The 8,228-nt window shown below is 41.3% G+C and overlaps 1 pseudogene; it reads left to right on the top strand.

Annotated features, from left to right (window-relative positions):
• The first annotated feature begins 3,344 nt into the window (after positions 1-3,344).
• The window catches only part of LOC105544800, a 213,371-nt pseudogene continuing 208,487 nt past the window's right edge, over positions 3,345-8,228 (top strand).

The following is an 8,228-nucleotide window of genomic DNA, read 5'->3' as shown; positions in this document are numbered from 1 at the left end:
GACTTGTTAAGAGGGCACTTACTAATCACTTATTACATATTACCTTAATGCTATGCCTTTAATATTATAATTATCAGGGTCTATATTTGGCATATTTTAAAGAAGGATTTATCATTGCTGGTTTTCTCCCTTCAAGCTAATATTTGCTAGCATTTAATAAATGCTTACTATTTGCCAGGCACAATGCTAAGTGTCACATATATTTACACACACGTATATATGCACGCATAAATATATATACACACACATATATAAATACTTCTAAATTCTTATAGCAGGCACTATAATGTTGGTACTATAATTATCGTTTTCTCTAGGGTTTACATAACAATGCACCACACAACAGGTGGCTTAAACGACAGAGATTTATTCTCTCACTGTTCTGCAGGCTAAAAGAAGTTCAAAGTCAAGGTGTCAGCAGGGTCACGTTCTCTCTGAAGGCTGTGGCAAAAGACCTTCCTTGCAACGTCTTAGTTTCTAGTGATGATGTTAGCCCTTGGTATTCTTTGACTTGTAGATGCATTACTTTTATCTCTGCCTACGTTGTTACATGACATCTTCCTTGTGCGTCTTCTTTGTCTACTCCTTTCTTCACACCAGGACATTAGTCTGGTTGGATTAAGGGTCCACAAAGACCCTATTTCCAAATAAGGTTACATTCAATTAATTACCAGGAGTTAGAACTTTGTCTTAGTTCATTTTCTGCTGCTATAACAGAATACCATAGACTGGGCAATTTGTAAGGAAAAGAAATTTATTTCTGTTTGAGAAGCTAGAAAGTCCAGGAGCATGACACCAGCACAATGTGAGTCATCCCATGCAGAAAGCATCACATGGCTATGAGGTAGGAGAGTACTCCTATCCTTTCTCATATCCTATCATAATGGTATGAGAGAGAGAAATCACCAGGGGCTGGACACACTTTGTAACAACCCACTCTCATGATAACCAACTTGTTCCCACTTTAAGGACATCAATCCATTCTTTAGGGCTTTTCCTCATGACTTAATTACTATTATTAGGTTCCACTTCCCAATATTATTGCCTTGGGGATTAAGTTTCCAGTGCATAAACTTTTGGGGGAATATATTTAAACCATAGCATTCCACTCTGGCTTCAAAAGTCATGTCCTTCTCACAGGCAAAATACAGTCATTCCATCCCAATGGTCCCAAAAAGCTTAACTCGTTTCAGCATTAACTCAAAAATCCAAAGTCCAGAGTCTCATTGTAAATCAGATATGACTGAGACTCTAAACACAATTCATCCTGATGCAAATTCCTCCAGCTGTGAGCCTGTAAAATCAAAACAACTTACTTAATTCTAAAATACAATGATGGGACAGGCATAGCGTAGACATTCTCATTCCATAAGGGAGAAATAGGTTAGAAAAGAGGGGTAACTGATCCCGAGTAAGTCTAAAACACAACAGGTCAAACAACATTAATTCTGAAGTTTCCAGAATAATCTTCTTTGACTCTACACTCATCTTGCTGGACACCCTGGGTTGAGGAGGGAGTTGAGCCCCCAAAGCTTCAGACAGCCCTATGCTATGGCTGTGCTGGTCTCATTCCATGCTTCAGGGCTCTTGCATTGGAGTCTCATGGCTGTAGCTTTCCCAGGCTAGAGTTGGGTGCTGAGACTCCTACAGTTCTTTGGTCTTGGGAGTGGCCCCACTTCCATGGTCTCACTACAGCTTGTCCTCACAGGGACTCTCTGCAGCAGCTCTGCCCCTGAAACAGTTTTCTAGCTGGGCCCTTAGGCTCTCTGTGACATCCTTTGAAATCTACATGGAGGAACCCATGCCCCTGTAGCTCTTGCACTCTGTGCACATGCAGAATTAGCACCACATGGATGCTGTCAAGGTTTCTGACTTGTATATTCTGAAGTGGCAGGTTGAGCTGCACATGGGGTCACTTAATCCATGGCTGGGGCAGGTGAAGAGTGCTGTGCCGGAATGCAGGGAGCAGAGGTAGCTCTGAGAAGCAAGTCCCCTAAACAATTCTGCCCCTCTAGAGCTTGGGCCTGTGATAGATGGGAAAACCTTGAAGATATCTGAAATGCCCTCAGTGTCTTTCACCATTATCTTGATAATCCCTGCATCAGTACTAATCTCCTTAGAAAATGGTTGCTAGGCCACAACTTTGGTTTTCTCTCCTGAAAATTCTTTCATTCTCTAACACATGTCCAGACTGAGTTTTCCAAATCTTTCTGCTGTACTTTCTTTTAGATTATAAATTCCATCTACAAGTCATTTCTTTCCTCTCACATCTTACAGTAAGTGATGAAAAGTAGACACACAGCCGACTGAATGCTTTACTCCCTAGATATTTCTTTTTCTAGATATGCTAACTCATTACTCTTAAATTCCATCTTTCATTAAGCCTCCAGGCATGAACACAGTTCAGCCAAGTTCTTTGATGGCCTTTACTCTAGTTTCCAATAAGGTATTCCTTATTTCTGTCTGAGACTTCATCAGAATGTCCCTTATTGACCATATTTATATCAACATTCTAATCGTGACCACTTGAGTTATCTCTAATAAATTCTAGACTTTCCTGGCATTTCTTGTCTTCTTCTGAGTCCTCACCAGAATTACCCTTAATGCTCCATTCATAGCAATCTAGGATTCTTCTAATCTGCTCTTTCAAATTCTTCCAGCCTCTGCTCATTACACAGTTCCAAAGCCACTTCCACATTTTCAGGTATTATTATTGAAGCAATATCTCTACTCCCAGTACCAATTATCTGTCTTAGACCATTTTCTGCTGCTGTAACAGAATATCACAAACTGAGTAACTTATTTAAAAATAATTTTTTTTCATGGATTGGGAGAAATGGAAGTCCAGGAGCATGGTGCCAGCATCTGGAAAGGGTCATACCATGGCAGAAGGCATCATTTGTGAGTGAGGGTGCAAGACAGAAAGAAACACCAAGGGCCAGACTCACTTTATAACAACTCACTCTCATGATAACTAATCTACTCCCATGATAATGACATTTATCCATTCTTGAGGGCTTCATTCTCATGACCCAATGACCTCTTGTTATGCTCCATGTCTCAATACTATTTCAACAGGGATTAAGTTTCCGACACATAAACCTTTTGGGGACACATTAAAACCATAGCAGACTTCAACATATTTTTTAGGAGTGAGGCACAATTCAACCCACAACACTAGTCAAACTTCAGTATCTTCACTCAACTTTTCTTCTGGTCTTTGAAAGTCTTTCCCTCTCAGTGCCATTCCACCCTTGACCCCACTGCTGGCTCCACTCCTCCCTCTGCACCACAATTCATGTGGTAGCTTCCACTGAGCCCACGTGGCTGTCACCTCCGAGCAGAAGTTGGCGGTGCTGCCCACATGTGCTGATCTTGACAAATCTATCAGGGATGTTTTCACCAAGGGCCATGGATTTGGTCTAATAAAGCTTGATTTGAAAGCAAATTCTGAGAATGGATTGGAATTTACAAGCTCAGCCTCAGCCAACACTGGGACCACCAAAGTGAAGGGCAGTCTGGAAACCAAGTACAGCTGGACAGACCATGGCCTGATGTTTACAGAGAAATGGAACACTGACAATACACTAGACACTGAGATTACCATGAGGAGTAATGCACATGGACTGAAGCTGACCTTCGATTCATCTTTCTTACTGGGGAAGAAAAAGTAAAGCTGACCTTTAATTCATCCTAACCTGGAGAAAAAAACGCTAAAATCAAGACAGGATACTTGTGGTAGCACATCAACCTGTGACATAGATTTTGAAATTGCTGAGACTTCAATAAGAGGCTCTCTGGTGTTGTATACAAGGGTTGGCTGACTGGCTACCAGATGAATTCTGAGACTGCAAAGCCCCAAGAGACCCAGAGCAACTTTGTGGTTAGCTAGAAGACTGATGAATTCCAGCTTCATACTAATGTGAAAGACGGGATAGTGTTTGGTGGCTCCATTTACCAGAAAGTGAACAAGAAGTTGAGAGCACTGTGAATCTCTCCTGGACAGCAGAAAAATGTAACGCTTGCTTTGAAATAGCAGCCAAGTATCAGATCAACCCTGATGCTTGCTTTTTGGATAAAGTGAACAACTTCAGTCTGTTAGGTTTAGGATATATTCAGACCTTAAAGCCAGGTATCAGACTGACACTGTCAGCTTTCCTGGATGGTAAGAACATTCAGGCTCATAAGCTTGGATTAAGACTGGAATTTCAAGTGTAAATGAATGCTGTATAGTTGTTTAATTTAAAACTGTTTTGCAGCATAGGTGTCTACATAATTTAATGTATCTTTTAATGTCATATTTCTGGGATGCAGGTATTGCTAAATATCATGTTAGGCCTCTGGGTCAAAAATGATTCAGCTTTAAGGTATTATCCTTTCAAAGGTACAGAAGAAACTCAATTCCAAAGGAAGGTCTTTTCAGCTGTAGAATTGGAGGGAACTTGGATTTTCTAGAAATGCCAGGTTTATTTTTTATATAGAAATGTTTGCAAATGGAAGCTGACAATATAGAGGCACTTTATAAATTCATAGTGAGTAAATGAATAAAACTGTGGTTTCCTAAGAACCGAATCTTGGTTTCTTTACCCTAATAGATGAGAGGCTCGTTGCTTGATGGTGTGTATGAACTCACATGAAAGGGACTTTTTTAGACAGATATTCATGACCTGTTCCCCATCTCAGTTCATCATCACCTCTTTTACACCAAAAGGTCTGCAGGATGTGATAACTGTTTCTTTTGGCCATTTAGGGGTAGAGAGGATGAATGTGATGAAACCAATAATTCAGGACTTAATTCCTTCTCATGTTGTGGTTTTCTGCCCTTGCAGCAGAATATGAAATAGCTTCCAGGAGTTCCAGCTATAAGCTTGGAAGAGTCTGTGTGATTTTAATTACATGGTAACAATACTCAGAATCTAAATTGGACTTCTGTTGTATTGTCACCACTCAATTTATTTTTTAGTAGTTTAATGGGTATATTTTAAAGTCTTTTTTGTGGCATTAAGTCTTCCCCTTCAAATGCTGCAATGAACATTACTTAAAATAAAACTTGAACACAATACTGAAACCTAAAAAAAAAAAAAAGAGAGAAAGTTTTTCCCTCTCTGCCATCTTCCCATTCCTGCTCCTACTTCCTAGCTTTATGGGATGTCCTATTTGCACAGAGTAACATACTCTACAATCAAACTCTTCTCTCAGAAATCTAATTAAAAATGCATGCTAAAGAATTAACTTTTACCCAAAACAACAATTAAGACAAAGTTTTAGTACTTTATTCAGTGCTTTAGTTAATTACAAGGGAGTAGTTAATCAAAAATAACCCAAGGCATATTTATCTGACCTGCTATTTTATGTTACTATTCTATAAGAATGGCCTTCATAGGTCAAATATAAAGAACTATATATTTATGTCTCACCACAATGAAAAGTTGTTACAATAATGAGAATTTCAAAAAGCCACATAGGCTGGTTTGAGGGCTCTCATATAGTGCATTCTGATTCCTTTTTACACAATCAACATGAAAGATAAGCTCGTATAGGTTTATACTGGGCAACTACATATAATAATGTAGATCTCTTAGAAAATGACCACCTGTTTTTAAAATTTGGGGAATATCTTACATATTACAGTAAGAAAGTACAGTTTCTTAATCCATTTTCAATGTTTTAATTCATTTTTATAGACCAAATAATAAGACAGTCCCTCTAACAGCATAGGGTTGGTAATATCTCAAGCCAAAACAAAGTAGTCTTATGAAGAATATTGGAAAAATGACAAACATACATAAGCAGTTTAAGTTGCTAAACTATTACTATAACTCTACCTTGAAATTGAATCAAGCTAACTTCCAGCCATATTGAAGTAACAGCTAATGGATTTACCTTCTCTCCATAAATTGGAAAAATTACATAAATAAAAATTTTAACACACTATATAACAGGTAGCATTGGATTGTAATCTCTAAGGAAAGGGAAACAATTAAAGTAAGCCCTATGATTGACCTAGCTTCCTGCCTAGAGGTGCTTTGCTGGCAGCAACACTGAGAGTCCAACACTTGGGACTACCAAACAGAGCTTGGCCATCCTGCTGAGTTTCTGACAGAGGTCAGAATTCAAGGAGCTCAAGATTGATAGAATTTATGGGCAGACTATCAGAGAGAAGGAAGCCACAGAGAGGTATAACTCCAGAGATCTCCACAAGTATTCCTTCAAGTCTTTTGTCTGAGTAGTGATCCGAAAATACTTTAAAAGAAACATTGTGGGAAAAGGCAGAGCAGGATGGTGGAATAGAAGACTCCACTGAATGTGCCCTTCAAGGACACCCATTTAGCAACTATCTACACACAAACACACAAAAACACCTTCATAAGAACCAAAAAATCAGGTGAGCACTCATAGTACCTGGTTTGAACTTTATATCATTGAAAAAGGCATTGAAGAAATAGACAAAACAGTCCTGAATCACCAACACCACCCTTCCCTCACCCCTGGCAGTACCAGAAGCCTGGTATTGAGAGGGTCTCTGGGTGTTGGGGGAAGGGACTACAGCAACTGTGAGGCATTGCACTCAGTGCTGTCCTATTACTGCAAAAAGAAAAACAAAACCAAACTCAGTTGACACCTGCCCACAGAGGGAACATTTAAACCAGCCCTAGCCAGAGGGGAATCGCAGATACCAGCATTCAGAACTTGAGTTCTTGCAAACCTCGCCACCAAGGGCAACAGTGCTCTGTGTCTCTAAGTAAACTTGAAAGGCAGTGTAGGCCATAAGGACTGCAGGTCTTATGAATCCTAGTTCTGAACTAGGCCTAGAGACAGTGGGCTTGGTGGGCTGGGGAACAAGACCTACTGATATACCAGCTGGGGTGGATAAGGGAGTAGTGGCATTATCCCTCACCTAACCCCAGGCCTCTCAGCTCACAGTTCCAAAAGACACCCCTTCCTTCCATTTGAGGAGAAGAGAAGGAAGAGTGGGAATGACTGTGTCTTGCTTCTTGGATACCAGTTCAGCCACAGCAGGATAGAGCACCATTCAGTGTCATGAGACGCCCATTCCAGGCCCTAGCTTCCAGATGACATTTCTAGATACACTCTGGGCCAAAATGGAACCCACTGCCTTGAAGGGAAGAACCCACTCCTGGTGGCATTCATCACCTGCTAGATGAAGAGATCCTGGGCCCTGAATAACCAGCAGTGATACCCAAGAACTACATCAAGGGCTTTGGGTGAGCCTCTGAGGTGTGCTGGCTTCAGGTGAGACTAAGTATATTACCAGATGTGGCAAGTATGGGACAAAACTCCTTCTGCTTGAGAAAAGTAGAGGGAAAAGTAAAGGAGACTTTGTCTTGCATCTTGGGTACCAGCACAGCCACATCAGGATAGAGCACTAAGAGGGCTCCTGGGGTCCCCAGTTCCAAAACTTGACTCTAAGATGGCATTTCTCATTCTGCCCTGAGCTAGAGGAGGTTCCCTGAAGGGTGAGTCCCAGACCAGGCAACTTTCACCACAGGCTGACTTAAGAGCCCTTAGGACTTAAAAGAACATCAGAAGTAGTCTGGCAGTACTCCTTGTGGCCCATGGTGGTGGTGGCTATGGGATGAGCCCTCTCTGCCTTTGTAAAGGGAAGGGAGAAGTGGGAAGGACTGCATTTTGTGGTTTAAGTGCCAGCTCAGTTGCAGTGTGATAGAATACCAGGTAGGCTTCTAAGGTTTTAGGCTGCAGTTCCTGACTCCCAGACAATACTTCTGGACCCACCTGGGGCCAAGGGGTACCTCCCTATCCTGAAAGGAAGGAAACAGGCCTGGCTAGCCTTACACCTGTTGATTGTAGAGCTCCAGGGCCTTGAGTGAACATAGACAGTTGCCAAGGAGTGGATGCAACAGGCCTTGGGCGAGACCCAGTTTCATGCTGACTTCAGGTCTCATCCAGCACATAGTGGTGGTGGCCACAGGGGTGCTGTGTCACTCCATCTCCAGCTTTTGATGGCTCAGAACAGAAAGGGAGACTCCATTTGTTTGACAGAAAGTAAGGGAAGGGAATAAGAATCTCTGCCTGGTAATGAGAATTCTTTCGGAACTTGTCCAAGACCATCCAGGCAGTACCTCTAAGAGTCTGCAAGGATCACAGTGTTACTGGACTTGGGGTGCCTCTTAAAACAAATACACTTAGATCACAACACCCAAGTCCTTTCAAATATCTGGAAAGTCTTCCCAAGAAGGATGGGTAAA

The sequence above is a fragment of the Mandrillus leucophaeus genome, unplaced genomic scaffold (assembly GCF_000951045.1).
Source record: "Mandrillus leucophaeus isolate KB7577 unplaced genomic scaffold, Mleu.le_1.0 Scaffold309, whole genome shotgun sequence".
NCBI lineage: Eukaryota > Metazoa > Chordata > Mammalia > Primates > Cercopithecidae > Mandrillus > Mandrillus leucophaeus.
This window is presented reverse-complemented; position numbering and strand designations above follow the sequence as displayed.